Raw genomic sequence first — 17,618 nt, 5'->3', positions numbered from 1 at the left:
GGTAAGTCAGTGATGTTCAGCAAGACTGACATGAGAAACCAAGGGTAAAACATTGCCTGTGAGATCCCTGGGTACAACCTCACCCTGGTGCTTCCCACAGTTGCTATTTGTTATCTGGTTTTGCCCAGGCAGCAGGAAGATCATCCGCCCTCTCTCAGATGACACTTCAATATTCAGCCACAACCTCACCTGAAGACACACATGTCCCATTTTACAGACAAAAACACTGAGCCTGTCAATGGGATCTGGGTGGGATGCACCATACCAGCATCCATTAATATGGGAGCAGCTTCCTGTCAAAAATCTACCAACAATCAAAACCTCTTGTGTGTTCCAAGGTTGTATTCATGGGCTCCAGGGCTCAAGACAGAAGCTGGGGCCTGTAAGACCACAGGTGACAGAGTAAACATGGTAAAGGACAGAGAGGAATATGTTACCAGCTCTGTCACTGCTGCTCTCAAGGGGCTGCTGGTGGAGTAGCCACAAGCCTGACACACTCTGCTCCTCACACACCTTTCTCCCATCTTCTTTTCCCACTGCACTTGCTGTGCAGAAGGTCCAGAGGCTTCCTGCACATCTGGGAAACCCTACCTGGACCCACAACTTAGCTTAAAGTTGGAGGCCATGTCGGAATGACTTGTCCTGGGAATTCTGGAGGAAAAGGAAGAGAGCCTCTTCTCCTGTCTATTGAGACAAACAGGATAGTCATAACCAGCAAGTCTCACAGATGTCTTAGAAAATTAAGATGTTAATATCACAGCAATTGAAAGAAAAAACACCCCTGAATGTGAACATAATAGGGGTGCCAAGTTATGGAAGACACATAATAGAAATACAAAACAACAACAGGCACTTAGATAGATCTATAGGGGTGAACAGATAACAACTGTGTGGAAGTATTCAAAGGACAGGGCTTAAGATGTCCAAGAATTTAACTGCTTTCACTGGATTATGCACCTGCTTTGCAAGTGGGCTGCAGCTGTTCCAGAACTGATGAGGACATCTTAGTTCACAATCAGGACTACAGGAGGGCTTCAAGGATCAAGGCCCAGGACTTGGATGGTCTTTAGGGGTGCCTTCCAACTCAGAATATTCTATGATAGGACTGTTGCCTGAAGCTGCCTTTGTTTTAACCTTCCACTTTTTCTATGTTCAGAGACTTTGTGCTTTCTTAAAAACCTTGAGAATCCAAACCTACAAACCAAAGACCTAGTAGTTCATGGAAAGAACTCCACAAGGAAGCAGTAACAGCATCTACAGTGTGGATCAAAACAGCAGTTTCGATCCAAGCTGGAGCATGTGTTTCAATTAGCCAGTCTCTGACAAATGCCTGGAAGTAGCTAGAACAGCAGCATGACAGGAAAATGGTTCAGAGCCAAGCTAAAGGAGAATCTAAATCAAATCAGGGGAAATAAAAAGGTTTACTGCCATTTTGAGTCCCACAATTGCAAACTGATTGTTTTGCCTCCAACGCCCCCTTCAGCCACTCCTGTACAACACATCCTCCTCGCATTTTAAAGGATGCAGCCAGCATACAACCCAACCCTACTCCTAGGTCAGCAGTGTAATGTTAACAACAGGAAGGAGCACAATATCACAGGATACCCTCCCTGTAGTGTAACCTGTTGGACTCATGCTAAGGGAGCACAAAACATCCATGTTTTGAGTGGGGGGCATATCCCAGGGGTGCTGACAGTCACACGAAATTTCAGAACAGAGCATTAGGTCTCACAAATTAGAAAATAACCTAGACAGGAGATAAAGAAATCACACCTCTGTTTCCTGACACCATAAGCCATACAAATGAAAAATATCTGCTGGCCAATTAAAAAATATCCTAACAACTGGGTTTTGATAAAAATCTCAGTCTTATTTTCCCCATGGAAAAGAATTCTTACCTTGTCCCTCTTCTGATTACAGTATCATCAGAAGGCCCAGAAGAGAAGCAGTAACACATGGCTGCAGGCCAGGCATTTACTGCTGCTCTGAGGGCTACTGCTGCTACTGACAGGAGGGAGAAGAAAGCAAATGAATCATCTTTCTCAGCTTCAACATGAACCGCTGCACACAACAGGGGAAGTGTGATGAATACACTGAATTAATTGTAAAAGCCCATTTCAACTCCTCCAGGTGTCATATGCATCCATTTACAGTTCAATACCTAAGAAGAGCTTCTTCATGCCCTCAGCAGCTGGAAAATTCATGGAAAGACTATTGAATTTAGGCATATTTATCAAGGGCACAGCAGCAAGACAAAGAAGTCCAAGCTTGACCTGATGGGAAATTTTTGTATTAGACTTGTTGTATTTATCTGAATAGTAATAAAAACCAAGGTGGTTAATGTTTTCCCCCATTTTTTTTCCACCAATAAATCAAAGCATTATTTCTCTACAACGAAAAGTGAGTCTCCTTGTGACCCACTTGTGTGGAGTTTTTAACACCCCCATAAATAAACAATATGACATTCAATGCACACAAGCAGGTGAAAGTTTCAGAGAAAAAACAGGAAGTATCTGTTGAAAGAGGAGCACCTGCAAAACCACTGACACAGTTGCTGTTCACCTGTGGCCCTTCCATGATGGGAGATTCCTTACCCAACCCTGCCACAGCAGCTCATTTCTGTTCCCTTCCTTCCTACCAGCAATATCTGCTGCCTCTGTTGCATCAAATGCTGAGTCAAGTCTTTGGCAATGAGAATCTCTTCAAGTAACTGAAGTGTAACCTGACTGTTACTGAGAGAGAAGCAACATCAGCCCAATAAAGCAACTGCTGTTCAAGGCAGCTCCAGTTACAAACATCTGCCCTCATTCATTTTGTACAGCTCTGGATCCATGTGCTGGTATTTGCAAAGCCAAGAATAGAGTGGTCTTTCAGCTACTTTACAGAGTATTTCAAGACATCAAGGGCTCTCCAGACAGCTTCCTACATCAGGATGTGCTTTTCCATCCCTAGGCTCCTGCTGGCACTGATGCAGCCGTCCCCAGAGAAGCCAGCAAGCACAGGGAGGGCTGGAGCAGGGCTGAGCCCTCTCAGTAGAGAAGCATCCCCAAGATGAGCCACAGTAAGGACACAAGTGCTGCCACACCCTGCAGCCTCAAAGAGGAAGGTCTGGTGACCTTGAAGCCTAGACTAAAATACACATACATATTGGCCATGGGCAGTGAATCCTATCCCAAGTGAGGAGAGGATAGAGATAGAGGACATTTACAACCTTCCTGCCTTGGCTCATCCTGCTGCACCCCTTCTGTGGCAGAATGATGTGCTTATAATCTAACCTGGAGGCTGACAGGAACAATCTGCTGAGGAAGCCAACCCTTCCTTCCAGGCAAAGGGATTAAAGCTACAGCACAAAAAGCTTCTCTTGCAACTATGAAGATCCAAATCTGCACCTGTGTTACTGCAGCAAGTATGTAAAATGAGAAAGCACCGAAGTCAGGGACTGAGGACTGACTAGGAAACAACCATTGCGCTGAGTGACTTATAGTTACACAAAATAATCACCATTTCTTTACCATCGAGGTGATGAACCAAACTAAACCCCAAAATACGCTGAAATAAAACCCCTCTTGTCTCATTTAATATACTTAAGGCTTAAAAATAAGCATGCACAGAGGAGTCCTGTGTTCCAGTGGGACAATACATGCATATAAATTAAGCAAGCACTAGAGAACTTTGTGTATAATAGCGTGCCTTGTGACCTCTGTGCTAAGTGTATATATATATATTTGTATATAATACATATGTATGACTATTGCAAAATTCATATAAAAGATTACAATTAAGACAAAGACCATGTATTTCTTCTATGTTTATACCCACATTAAAAGATGATTAATCAATGATTTTATAAATCCAAAGAAGTTAATTTCAATGAGCTGCTGGCTTCCTAGCTTTAGCTTTATACTTTGACACAACCATAACAGAGTCAGAAGCCAAGATGCTGCAAAGCCTTATATAAATGTCTGAGGAGCTGTCCCAGGCAACCTTACAGGAGAAGGGAAGGTGAGAGCAACTCCAGTCTTCATTTTCTATTAACTCTCAGGTCTCTACATGAACATGAATAACAACCTAAGTAGTAAAGAACAAACAGCCAGAAGCAAGGGGCAGAGGTAAGAACAAATCATTAAAAAGTGATAAGCACCAAGGGTCCTAGCTTAGCTAAAGGCAGTAAAAATGCAGACACACAGAGAAAACCACATCATGCCTCGTCACAATGAATCTGGTCGTATAGTTTTAGTGCTGAGTAAGTGAACTGCCTCAGTGCAACACCACAGTGTCTGCTGGAAAGGGCAGTATTTCATCTGTGTGCTTAGAGGTCTGATAGCCTATTTTCCCAGGTGTGTCTCTCCCTCCTTTTAAAGGAGAAAATCACACAGCAAATTAATCTTTGTGAACCTTTTTATTTTTCACTGCTCCTCCTCTTCCCTCCCGCCACTCCTCCTAGCTGTTGTGAAAGGTAAGCAGGAATATACTGAAATTAAAATTGAAATAAATGACAACAGCAGGAACAGCCTGAGTCTGGTCTGGCTCACAAAACTAAGTTTATGATACGGTCGAGTCAGGGCAAAAAAAGAGGTCATGAAAGTGCTGTCACACACCTTTCTGGAGAGAGCTTTTTGTCCACATAACTACACATGAAAGCCTTATCTGCTCAGGGAAACTAATTTTCCAGTGTGAAGGGATTTCAATTCACAATCCACCACCATCCCACTCAATTTACATTACATGTGGCCAGCTGGGAGAGGGGAAAACAACAGCAAACTAAGACATGAGGCAATTCACAAATCACTCATTTCCAATGCATCAAAGGCGTAGCAGTGAGCGTCTGTGTCATGGACTGTGGTCACTCTGTGACTACATGTGCCTGCCTGCTTGCCAGAAGCTCATGCAAAACCCCACCACATCCAGGGAACCACTGACTGCACAGGGGGAGTGCAGTCCCTACACACAAACTCAGAAGGGTTTTTTTCCTGGGAGAGAGGAAGGCCCGGAGGCAGTTGATTTCAAATTCTTTCAAGGCATTTCCAAGGTATGTTACATTGACTGTGCTTAAGTATTTCATTGGTCACCTGTGATTCAAAAGTCACATCCAGCTTAAAACTGCAGATGAGTCTCTGAGCTTAAAGAAACCAAAACTCTCAGCTGAGTACCACTCCTAGAACAAAATATTCACATTAGTACACCAGTGAAGAGAACTGAACTGCCAAGAGTGTTATTCAGTGAAGAGTATACAAAATTGATCCCCAAAATAGAATGGGTGAATTTTTAGTACTAGAAGGCATTAAAAAACTCATAGCATCACTTTGAGAACGTAGCAGAAACATCCCAGTCTGGTTTAGAAGCTCTGAGAAGGGAGAGCAAAGATTACTTTTCAGTATTACCTATAAGACTTCACAAGAGGGATCTTTACAAACCTATATGGTTTAGTATCAGAGAACACAACTAGATGAATAAGAAAGATCTGTGTGCAAGCCCTCTTCAGACAAGAGGTACATAAATCATAACCAGGAAACCCATCACAATTTCTTGATGTCATGATCCTAATACACAGCTTTGAGCTGAAGAAAGAGTTAGTTCTCTGAAACAGAAGCAGCCTATGCCAAATTTACACAACAAGGACTTCCAGTCAAGGACTCAAATCCCATAATTCAGCTGCTCTTTGCTTCTTGAGCAGCAAAGAAGCCGGCAGATCAGACTTTAGAGACATCCTTCCCTGCTAATTACATGGTAACAGTTTAAAACAGAGATTGTATCACACCCACTGTCTCTCTCGAGCAAAAACACATGTATAATCAAATTGTTAAGGTAAAACAGTAAAAATATGGAAAGGCAATTAACACCATACACAAAGAAATCTTTGCAACTGAAAACACATGATCTGTTTTCACTGAGAACAACATTTTCTCAGCTGAACTTTGGCAAGTAAGCTGCGTGGTACAAAAACCATTTTTTCATAAATACGAGAAACCCCTTCTGCTACCAAACAAACTCTTATTCCTCTCATCTTTAATCCCAAGCCACCTCCACACTAGAATCAAGAAATCCTTATTTAATATCAAAATGAGCCCTTGTCCCCTTTTTATACACATGTGGCCTTCAGAACATCTAGTAGCTGAAGAAAGGGCTCCTGGATGCACCTGAGCAGAGAAGTCCAGCTGCCAGTGAGTACCTAGATCTCTGCTGCAGTTTCACAAGGCAGAGTCAAAGGCCAGAGGAGAGGAGAACAATTGCATTGTGTGTTTTCAAAGGAAAAGGTGAAACACTTTACAATGGAAAAGGGAAACATCAGTTGGTTAGGATGTGAGAACTGTGAAGCACAGCCTCTCACAGGTATGACAAAGCAAGCTTTGCAGCACGAGATGGTCAAAAGGCAATGAAAGCTGGAGGCAGAACGGCAAAAGTTTGTGAAACTTTTCAGTTGACACTGGAAAAAGCTTGGAGAGATGAAGGGGCAAATTGCTGAGCTCTTTGCTTACATGGCAGTTGTAAGGAAAACTTCCAGGTTAACTCCAAATAGCCAACTGTACTTAAACTCAGGCGTGTCTCTTCTCAAACCTAAACAAAACAACCCAAAAGAAGAAAGAAGACCTACAACTAAAATAAAGGGAAGGAAGAGAAGAAACAAGTAGGAGGGGAATAGACAAAAAAAAAAAAAGACACACTTGGACAAAGGATGTACAACAGAAGGTGCAGCCTTCAAAGACTGCTCTAGGGGGAAAAAAAAAAGACCAGTCAGGAAGATTATCTTTTTTATCTGTATTTACCAATAAAACACCAAGAAATTTCCAGTCATGAGCTTGAGACCTCATTGCACTGTATGAAGTAAACAAAATCACTTAAAACACAGGAGAAGAATGTGAGGATGTCAGTGCCAGCCACAACGCTGTTGGATCAGCTGGTGTTAATTCAATGAAACTGATGCTGTAAAATTGTGGCATCAGGAAAACTCAGCCTCCATCTTTCTTTTAGAGTCTCAAGGATGCAAGAGGGATGACATCTAATTCAGTACCAAAAAAACCAAATAAAAACATTTCCATCTGTACACAAAAATAATATATCACCTCCCAGTTAGAAAATTAGCTCAAATCCATGAGGAAAGACATAAATGACTTCACACTACCAGGAATATGTGGACAGCAACCAGAGCAGAGAATACACTGCATCCTCAGAAAGCACACATGACATCAAATAAAAGGAAGCAAGAAACATGGCAGGAAAACAAACTACAGGGGAGGAAAGAAAACAGAGCCAAAGAGAGTATTTGCACTAAAGGACAACCAGAAAAAGAACCAGATAGAGAAAAGATCTTAGAATATGCTAAGGGAAGGGACTCATCAGGATCAAGTCCAACTCCTGGTCCCATGTAGAACATCTCAAGAATCACCATATGTCCCAGAGCATTGTCCAAACACTTCCTGAACTCTGTCAGGCCTGGTGCTGTGACCACTTCCCTGGGGAGCCTCTTCCAGTGTTCAGCCACTGTTTGGGTGAAAAACTTTTTCCTGATATCCAAATTAAACATTCTCTGACTCAGCTTCATGCCATTTCCTTGGGTCTTGTCACTGGTCATCAGAGTTAAGAGATCAGTACCTGCCCATCCTTTCCCCTCATGAGGATAACGAAGACCACAACGAGGTCTCCCTTCAGCCTCCTCCAGTTTCCAGTGACCTCAGCCAATCCTCACCAGGCTTCCCCTCCAGACCCTTCACTATCCTTGCTGCCCTCATCTGGACACTCTCTAAGAGTTAAATGTATTCTTTACATTGTGGCTCCCAAAACTGCCCCAGCACTGGAGGTGAGGCCACCCCAGTGCAGAGCAGAGCAGAGCAGAGCAGGACAATCTCCTCCCTTGCCCAGCTAATGATGCTGTCCCTGATGCCCCCCAGGAAGTCATTGGCCTTCCTGGCTAAGTTGGGAATTATTGAAAATTTCTACCTATTTCCCTGTTTGCTAGGGAGGAAAAGTCCTGCACTCCCATGTAACATCCTCAGTCCCTTGGAAGCACGTCGTAAGCCGAGGTGCTGCGGTGCTGCATTGCCTGCTACAGACAAGGCTCTCTGCTCATGGTTAGCAGACATGGGCAGAGGGTGAAAAGTGAGAAGTGGAGGGAGGGATGCACTGTAAGGTACCAAACAATCAGCATCTCCTTTACATCAGTTCACACTGTTGTGTGACAGTAACATAGAACAGCTAAACCTGCACTGCCCTCAGACTGCTCTTCAAGGGGACAGGAAAAGGCTCATCTTCTTATCCCACTTCAAGCCACTAGAACAAGTCAGATCTCCTTTCACAGATTGAGCTTTGCTTACCCCACACAGTGTGATGCCAGATACATACACCCAATGGAAGCAATGCTTCTGCTTAGATTTAAGGATGTGCTTAACTCCTGGCTGGATCTGCACTTTCAAACACATCTCCTTGTGGGCCAAGGATTTGCATTCTTACACATCTTTAAGCTTTCCAGGACATGGCATTTATCATTCTGACTGTGATAAAGGATGGCAACACCCTGCTCGTTTATCTTGCTCTCAATACACTGCAGAAAACAAAAATATAGATTTTTTTTACTACAAGGTGGAGGACACTGATATCACTCTCCCTCTCTGATAATTTAACTATAGCATAACATCATCAGGTTTAAATCAGAAGAAGGAAGAAAAGGCTTGAAGAAGCAAAAAAAAGAAAACAAAAAGTGGGCGAAGCAAGATTTACCACAAAAGAAACAAAATCTGTTTACAGATCCCATCTGAAAAGAACATCTCTATTAAACATGATCTTAGAAGAATTGACAAGGATAAATCCACGTGCAGCTCCAGGTATTTCAGCCTAAATGTGGAAAATACACATTATTCTAAGATTATAAAGAGCTTAGTTTTTGTACACATTTTCTTGGTTCATTTTAGACATAGTGCAAGATTTTAAACAAACAGACTTGGGTGCTCACTGATTTTTAAAGACAGCAGCTCCCTACTTTTTAACATGTTTCTGAATTATATATGGGCTGAGTACTCCTCCAGACAAAGGAACTCTGAAAATTATGTTCTGCCTCTATCCAGGTGCTTCAAGTAATCTCCACCCTCCCACTTCTTCATCCCATGAAGTAAAGGTGAAGGCTGCACAATGTTGGTCACACTGCAGACCTGTTCAGATGCTGCCTCTACCTGAAACTACACAATCCATGTGTTGAGATTCTCATCTCAATTTTCAGAAGCTGAAATCTTTTCTGCAGTGGGTTAGGCAGGTCCTGAGAGGGTGCTGACTGGAACACATCCTCCACAAGCCAGCATTATGCCAGACTGCATCCAGCTCCTCTCACAAGTTTCTCCTGATGGGATTGCTCTCCCTCCTGCCTTTTTCTCTTTGATGCCTGGCTAAGTGATTTTGGCTGCACCTGTGGTCTGCAATACATTTAACAAACAGCCCAGTGTGCCCCTGACCTGGCTGCTCCAGAGCCACGTGCCTGTGGCAGTGCTGCCTGGAGCATTAAGCCCAGTGCATGTGCTTGAGCGCACACGGCCCATTTCGGACCCGCTTCATTACCCTTTCCTCAGCAAGCCTGCCTGGAGTTAATTTAATGCATTTAAGGACTGAAGACCAGCTTTGCCACCCTGCAGTGCTATCAAACATGTTACAGGCAGAGCATTTGGCCATATTCCATCATGGGGTTTCCTTCGAAGTCCACTTCTGAAAACAGCTGAGCTGATGCTTGAGCAGATCTCCATCCAAGAGAGATCACCACCACCATGGAGAGCTGCTGCATCTTTACACTGACCCTTGCATATTCAATCCCTCCCCTATCACAGGAGTGGGATCACTTCCAAATCTTCTTATCTGATATTTTAAAAGTATGGAACAAGACTGGAGTACACAACAGTGGTCCCCATATTTAGGTTCTACTGGCCTGGCCAGCTTAATATGATCTCCCTCTCGACTGCCACAGAAGGGCACTCGCAGTCCCCGGTCCGGGAAGTAGCATCAAGGACTCACAGGAGTGACCAGAGGCAAGTAAATGCTTTCCAGCCTCTTCCTCAGCAAGAGTCCCCTGAGCCTGGGGACTGTCATCTTGAGATCCAGATTCCCATGGAAGAAAGCTTTTTCCTTCTCAAGAGTGACTTCCAGCTTCGAGGCCCAGTATAACCAGGACAGCTTTGAGAGAGAAGGGGGTGAGTCTGTGTTCAGAGCCACACCTGGATGTGCCTTTGCAGGGCAATCCCACCTCTGTCTACAAACAGGCTTCCTCCCAACCCACTCAGAAATGTCTGTACTATGCTTTCTACCAGTCTATATAAACTAAAAACCTTTAAAGTTCAAACACAAATCACTTATTTTCTGATCTAGCCAATTGAAAAATGATGAATGACAACAGGTTGTGAAATTTATCTTGTCACCAGCCTATAATTGCTACTTGGAGCTTCAAATTATGGCAGAAAAAAATGAAGAACAAAACTGAAGTGCTTATGGCTTATTTGGATTCTGGTTTACAAAGTGTAGAGCATTTGTCAGTGTGTGAGGAAATACAATTGCACTGTGGATCTCTACATCAAAAACTATCTACTTTAATTAATTATTTGAGTATTATATCAGCAAGAAAAGAATTACTGTAGTTATTTCAGAGGTGCTTATTGATTTTATACATGTGATCTGTCTGCAAAGGTTAATATGAATTTGCCAAAAATCTAAGTTCATTTTACTACAGAATTATTAGGGTATTAGGATTTAGGATTAGCATACTATGACTATTAGGATTCTTAATGGTATCCTAACAAATACAAAGATATTTTGAGGTCTTTCTAAAAAGGGACTGGATAAGGGCTGAGGAGAAAAGGAAGAAGAAAAGGCTGCAATTTAAGTAGGTGTGAGATTGTCTACAGATGGAGAGTTAAGGATACAGAACAACTAAGGAGCCCAGTGTCAAAGAAAAAAATAAAATCAACAACAAACTATAGGCAGACTTCCAAAACCTTACAAGTAAAATTACAGTAGTTTAGGTGCACTTGGTTTAAAGTTCACTCATTCACATTTCTTCACTAAAAAAGTCACCCATAAATACCAGAAATAAAAGCTCACCAATCAAAAGCAATCAAAGCTACATTTTAAAAGCTAGCTCTGCCCCTCTGTTCTTCCCCCCAGGCTTCCAACTTCCCATCTCAGGACTGTCAGTAGCTGTCAGCAGATCATATGAGAAATTCATCTGAACATACAACATAACTTGACAGGCAATACATCAGAAAACCTAGATGTGACAACAGCAAATTCCACCAGATGGTCCTGGATCATATCTATCTATTAAAAAAATTCTGACAGGAAAAAAAAAAATTTCTAACCACACATAAGCAGAGCTTCTGAGGAATGGGAAAAAAAAAATCTGTTTCACCCTTTGTCCTAACCATGCCAGAAAAGGAGATACACAACAGCTCCAGCTTGTTCTCAACAGTTTGTCCTCGCATTAATATCTATATGTATATTTCATCCTCCTCTCCAAAGAAAAGACTTCTAAATAAAGATGCCTCTCCCTTAAAGGCAGTATGTACTACTAACAATGCTGCTTCTCAATTGAGAAAATTCTGTCAATGACTCTGGAGCCTGGTTTGCTCCAGCACCAGCCTGGTCTCCAGGAACACCAAAACCATGTGGTTAGCCCTGGGAGTAGCTGCAAAATGGAAGCACATTCAAGACTCCCTGTTTGCCACCTTTCCCATCTCCCTGTTGCTCTGGCAGGCAGCAGAGTCTGTTTGGGTTCAGGCTGCCTAAAAACCTCATCAGCCTCTGCAGCAACTCCTTTAGGAGAGACCTTGGATTGCCTTGTCCACTGCTGGTCATGCAGGTCAAACACTGACTGTCCAAACCTACCCTCAATCCAGGTAAAACTGCCTTTGATACATGTGGAGTGCAAATGACATTCCAGCAGGCACAGCCTGCTCCAGCCTCAGGCCCACAGGAAACAGAGCTGTGGCAGGCTCAGGCACAGGGCCAGGGTCAGGACACTGTGCCACCCTCTGAGAGACGAGCACAGTCCCACAGCAGAAAACTGCAGGTTCAGAAGCAGCTCCATGGCTATTTCACTGATGCTGTCACTGTTCTTCAGGTGAGCACCACCAGCCTGGCCACAGCAGCAGCTCAGCTGTGACAAAAGTGACAGGCCTATGAAACGTAAATCAAACTGGAGCAGGCTGTCACCGCTCGAGTGAGACCCTCAGGGACACCATTCCTTGCTCCTGTTCTGCCCCTGCCTTCTAAGCTGTGTGCAGATACAAGTTTTGCTCTGTGAGATGAAGTTATGTGTAACTGCAAAGAACTACCACGTGTCCTTGTCCTCCCAATTACCCACGCTTGGAACTAAAAGGTATTTAGTCAAATATATTTTTAATTGGTAAAGCAGACGGACATGAATCTGAATCACAGAGGGAAGGAAGACAGTGAAGGATGTGGTGTTACTTTATCATTGTTTAATAGGGCAGGATGGTGCTCCAAGTCTTTGGAAATCTGACAGTTGCTTTGAACACAAAGCTGTGACTGTGGCAGAAAACAGATCTACTCCCTGTCAGTGCACAAGCTGCACTGCACAGCTCAGGGCTGAGGCAATCTCTCTTCAGGCCAGTGTGGCACAATCAGTTTCCACCAAGAAATCAAACTGATCCTTTAACCAAGGAGTAGTTCTGTATGTCACACAAACCTTTTTTCCTTCCCCTAAGGACAGCTCCTTCCATTACAGACTCTCCTTTGCTGTTAATCAAAGTGCACCCGTTTCCTGAGTGAGAAACACCTGAGTGTGGGATTACTCCAGTGCGCTGTTTATTGTCTCCATCCAATCCATTTTACAATTATCACCTTCAGCACAGAGAGAAAGCTACTTTTACATCATAGCCCTGAGAACAAAAAGCTTATGAAAAAGCCAATTCTGCCCTCCTCCTCGAACTTCAATGAGGAATGTATGATTTTTCACTGTGCCTTTGTCATTTTGACATAAAAGAAAAAGTCAGTGACATTTTCAAGTTTTGTTGTTGTGCACCAGTGGGGTTTCAAATACTGCAGAAGAACATAATTACATTTATAGACACTTTTGACTAGAACTTAAATGTTGCAACAGCTCTAATAGTCTCTTAGAGATAAGAAAAATAGGCATTTAGCTCAAAATGTATGTTCTGATTAAACTGAAAATGGACATCATCTTTTTACTGGACTGCTTTTTGTCATCTAAAAGTTTTTTCTGTAAATACTAGACTATGATTTTTCAAACCATCAACTTCCTACAGAGAGAAAAAATACACATCTTACTATTTAACCATTCTCAGCTGAAATACTGTAAAAGAGAAGGCATAACATGTATTTAATAAAATTAATAGAAAGTCACTTCCTCCCATTCTGATATTTAATTATATCTCATTAGAAAAGCAAAAAATAGTGCAAATCAAAGTCCATGAATCAGCTGTTTACTTTATTTATTTATAGGCATTTATATAGTGCTCATCACCATAGCAACCAGGAACCTTTTCTTCTTCTTGTTCAAAGGAAAAGTTGTAATTTCAAAATGTGATCTTTTGATGTCACAGTGCAAATAGGTACTTAGGTCCTTTGCTGCAAACACTTAAGGCAGGTGCCTGAAGTACACCAACCAAGTCAAGGTGCAGTGAAAGAGACAGAAACAGAGAAAGGAAAAATAAAAGGAAAGGAACCATGAAACAAGTGAGAAAAAGGGAAAGAGGGAAAGAGTAAAGGGCTTTCTTATGAAAACCCATACTGTGTCCCACAGTAAGCCATCATCACCCCAGTACTTTTTACCTGTAATAACAAGTGTCTGGTTCATGGAGAACAGTCCAATTAATGGAGACCAATCAGCAAGTTCCAAATTTATGCTGAGGGCACTAGTGAATATTCTTAATCAAAGATTTCTAAAAGGACAGTACCTTAAAAATGAGGCTGCAGAGGGATGTCTCCCTTCTGAGAGCAGAGAAATCAGGAGCTTCACTTTGACTCCTACTCTATTCTGATCCCCCAGCAATTAGGCATTACCAAATTCCCACAGAATTAACAGACCTTTTTAAAAATGCCAACTGCTCACAAAACATCAAAGAAATGTGTAAATTAAAACACTGCTCCTGCATACACCATTATAGAATAAATTACTAGGTATGTCCTGCAATTGCAGTTTCCTCATGATACTGCTGGAAACTTCTTTTCAGACCCCCAAAAGAGACTGAAATTGGTTTTAAGCCAATCAAATTGGTTTTTCATCTGGTTCCTTCCCACCACTGTATAGATTATACACATACATGAACAACATAATATTTCAGATTCTTTTTAAAGCTAATGAATTTCTAATTGGGACAGAAAGGAAAAAAAAAAGATATCTTTGGCCTGTTGTCATTTTGTTACGTAAGAGACATTATCACGAAGATTTCCTCAAGACACTGGTATGTGAAATTGTTATCTTCTGCATTTAGCTTGATCCTAACTTCCTCATAAACCAATACTGTCCAAAGCAGTTAAATAAGGAGTGTTCAGTTGTTACTAAACTAAACACATAAATCTTTACTCAAGACTGGTGGTTATTTTGTAGTCTTTTTTATACTGTATTCTAAATAGGGCAGAAGCTGCATGTATGACAGCAGGAAAAGTGACAAGTTCCTTATCTGGAAAAGCACCAGCAGGCACTGTTATCAGAGCAGACCAGCTCTTTTAAAGTGGATTGATGAAGCTATTTTTAAAAACACCTAATAACATCACAGAGGAGACTGTGATCTCTGCAAAGGTGAGCCGCACAGCTCGATACTCCTGGGAGGCAGCTAATGAAACTGAAGCTTGTCATACACAGACTGCGTCCAGTAATTGGCTTTGAACACTCCCAGCTGAGCCTCCCCCGTGCCGAGCTCAATGCCCGCTCACAGCTTGTGCCAACGCAGCCAGCGCCGGGCACTGCCTGGCACCACCAGGGGTGAGCGGCCCGCTCTGCCCTGCCCTGCCCTGCCAGCAGGCGGAACCTGGGCAGTAATCCATGGCAATACAACAAACCTGCACACTTGGAAGGCAAAGAAAGAAACCTGCTCTCTTCCAGCCCCTCACACCTACCAGCTGGCTCCCAGGACAGGGAGAGACAGCTGTGTGGGAAAGGTGGCAGAGTGGTGCCACAGCAGGTGGTGTGCTGATGGAGAAGGGAACACGTTCTACCCCAGAAGGTGAAGGAAAGGGGTCAGACCTAACCCTTTAGAAGGAAGAGGGTCCCATGTCATGCCTTCATCCAGCACAGCAGAACTACCAACAAATGCTAACCTCCGGGACCCCAGGATATTCCTCTGGCTGCCCTCCCCCAGGGGAGGACTGGATCCCCTGCCCAGGGGGCTCAGAGACCTTGGCACAGAGCCCAAGACCCCTGTGCCTTTGATTTAGCCCTTGGAAAAAACAATTACCAGCCTTATATGAAGAATTACAAGCCACGAAATTTAAGTAGAATGATAGTGAATTTATCACAGGGTGAAAAAAAGTTTTTTGAGGTTTTTAGAATGGGGGTTCAGGGGACAAGATGGAGGAATTGGGGCATGTCCTGTCTTTCTCCTTCTTGGCCTCCATGTGCTGTGATGTTGGTACTTTTAGATTGGTTTAGAGTAGAAGCTCACTGTCTAACATTAGATGATAGGTATTGGAAAGTAATTGTAACTATTGTATGTGTAGTTTTTAGTATAAAAAGATAACACATCCCAGAGGTGGGCAGAGTGCCTTGGACTGTCTTGCTGAGCAGACCTCGGCAGGCCAGGAGAAAGAATTTTATAGATAAGATATAAAAAACAACCTTGAGACCGAGAAATTAAGAGCTCCGACTCCTCCTTTGAGCGCTGGGCTGGGAAAAGAGACTCTCTAACATATCTTGGGGTCACTCTGACCAGCTGAGACCCTGAGACTAACCCTCAGTCAGTGCTCTGTGCCAATGGTGCAAGGTCCCTTAGGGACAGCTGCTGGCTTCCCCAGCCAGCAAAAGAGAGGAGCATCACTCATCTTCCCCAAAACTCTGCTGACCCTTCCTAGCCCACTCTTCCCTGGCCTTTGTGGACCTACAGATCTACTCTACCTCTCAATGTAAACTTCAACACTGAATTCTGCAACCACCCTGGAACACAACCTAAGAAAATATTGTCCCACAGTGTGAGATCTTTGCCCCTTTGAAGAAATTTTATCTGCATAGCTGAGGATCTGTGGTCTGGTTCTGGCTCTGTGGTTTAATGCTCTCCTTTTTCATGATTCTTCCTGCCTCCCACTACTTCCTAGAAAAATCTACTCCCTCATAGCCTAGATACACCCTGACTGGAAAAGCCATTTTAAATAGAAAGCAGTTTCTTCTGCTGAGAAAAGTCATCTATGGCTCTGATCATTTGACAGTTTTACTCGTGGAAGATCTCTCTAGGTCCCTATGTTTTAAAACACCTCCTAAAGACCTTGTTATGTTAGAGCACAGGCCAGACACATTAAAAACTCTGGGGAGCAGCAACTGAATGTGGGTTAATGTCATAGGGAACCATTTAAACCCACAGCACTTATGGAACACTTTAAAGCAAGAACTTTTAAGAGAAAGGGAGTGAGAAAAAGGGGAATGAGAATATTCAATTTCCAGATGATTGAAGCAAATCTCAGTAAGTTCACAATGAGATGCGACTGAGGAGATTCTAAATTTAGCTAGAAAGAGATTTCCATATAGTCAATCCATTTTTCACATTGCTGAATAGAGAGTGGGCTCTAAGTAACTAGTTCCAAAACATTACCCAGGCATCTAGAGTGCATGTTCATGGCACACTTCACAAGTGTTGGAAGCTGAACTCCAGCTTTGATGACAGCTAATTAAAACACAAAAATGAGACTCCAAGTAAAACTGCCACCTTGCAATCATAAACCGTTCAAAATGCACTCTGGCAGAAAAGCAGACTGCAAGGCAGCTTTCCTGTATCTAATTCACACATTTGGTATCTACCACGGTTTTGAAAATGACATTGCAAAATAAACACCCTGTCTTACAGCTGATGTGTTTAGCATAAGTCAGATTTGTTTCAGGGAGAATGTCCTTGCAGACAATAAGAGCTCTTCTGGTTCCCAGCTAAGTCAAGGCTTGATCTAACAAGCCAATCAATCAGTTCAAGCGTTGTGAGATTGCTCTTAAAAGGAGCCGTTTCTGTTTTATTACCAAAGTCAGCAGTCACCGTTTAACAGTCAGCATTTGTCAATAGTTACCCAACTATTGCACTGGTGTGAAAACACGGATACATTCCCTTGCCTTGAGCAGTTGTTCAGATACAGTCCTTATTCTCATCACCAGAGGAGAGTGTGCCTCTCTAATTGATTTATTTTTCTAAACATGAAGCCTTTATCTTCATAACCCATTTAAACACCGGGTTAATTGAGGGGGGCTGGAAGGGAGCAAGGGGACCCAGCAGACACACAGAGCCCACCCTCGGAACATGCATGTGCAATGCATCCAGAGCTGACACAGCCAAGAGAAACTTTCCCACCATGCTTAGTCAGCACGCAATAATTAAAAAGGTGCAGGGTGTGATAAACCGGCATCCCTATCCATTGGGGCCAAACTCGCAAATTCATTGCTAAGCTTTCAAAGCGAAGACAGTTGCCGGCGGGCTAGG

At 42.9% G+C, this 17,618-nt stretch overlaps 1 protein-coding gene across 1 annotated transcript in view; it reads right to left on the bottom strand.

Moving 5' to 3' along the window:
• The window catches only part of POMGNT2 (protein O-linked mannose N-acetylglucosaminyltransferase 2 (beta 1,4-)), a 31,797-nt gene that overhangs the window by 13,674 nt on the left and 505 nt on the right, over positions 1 to 17,618 (bottom strand). The window lies entirely within an intron of this gene.

Source organism: Melozone crissalis, unplaced genomic scaffold, assembly GCF_028551555.1.
Source record: "Melozone crissalis strain CALT ecotype California unplaced genomic scaffold, PUWL_Pcris_2 ptg000016l_1, whole genome shotgun sequence".
Taxonomy (NCBI): domain Eukaryota; kingdom Metazoa; phylum Chordata; class Aves; order Passeriformes; family Passerellidae; genus Melozone; species Melozone crissalis.
Note: the sequence above shows the minus strand (reverse complement) of the source record. Positions and strands in the feature narration are given on the sequence as shown.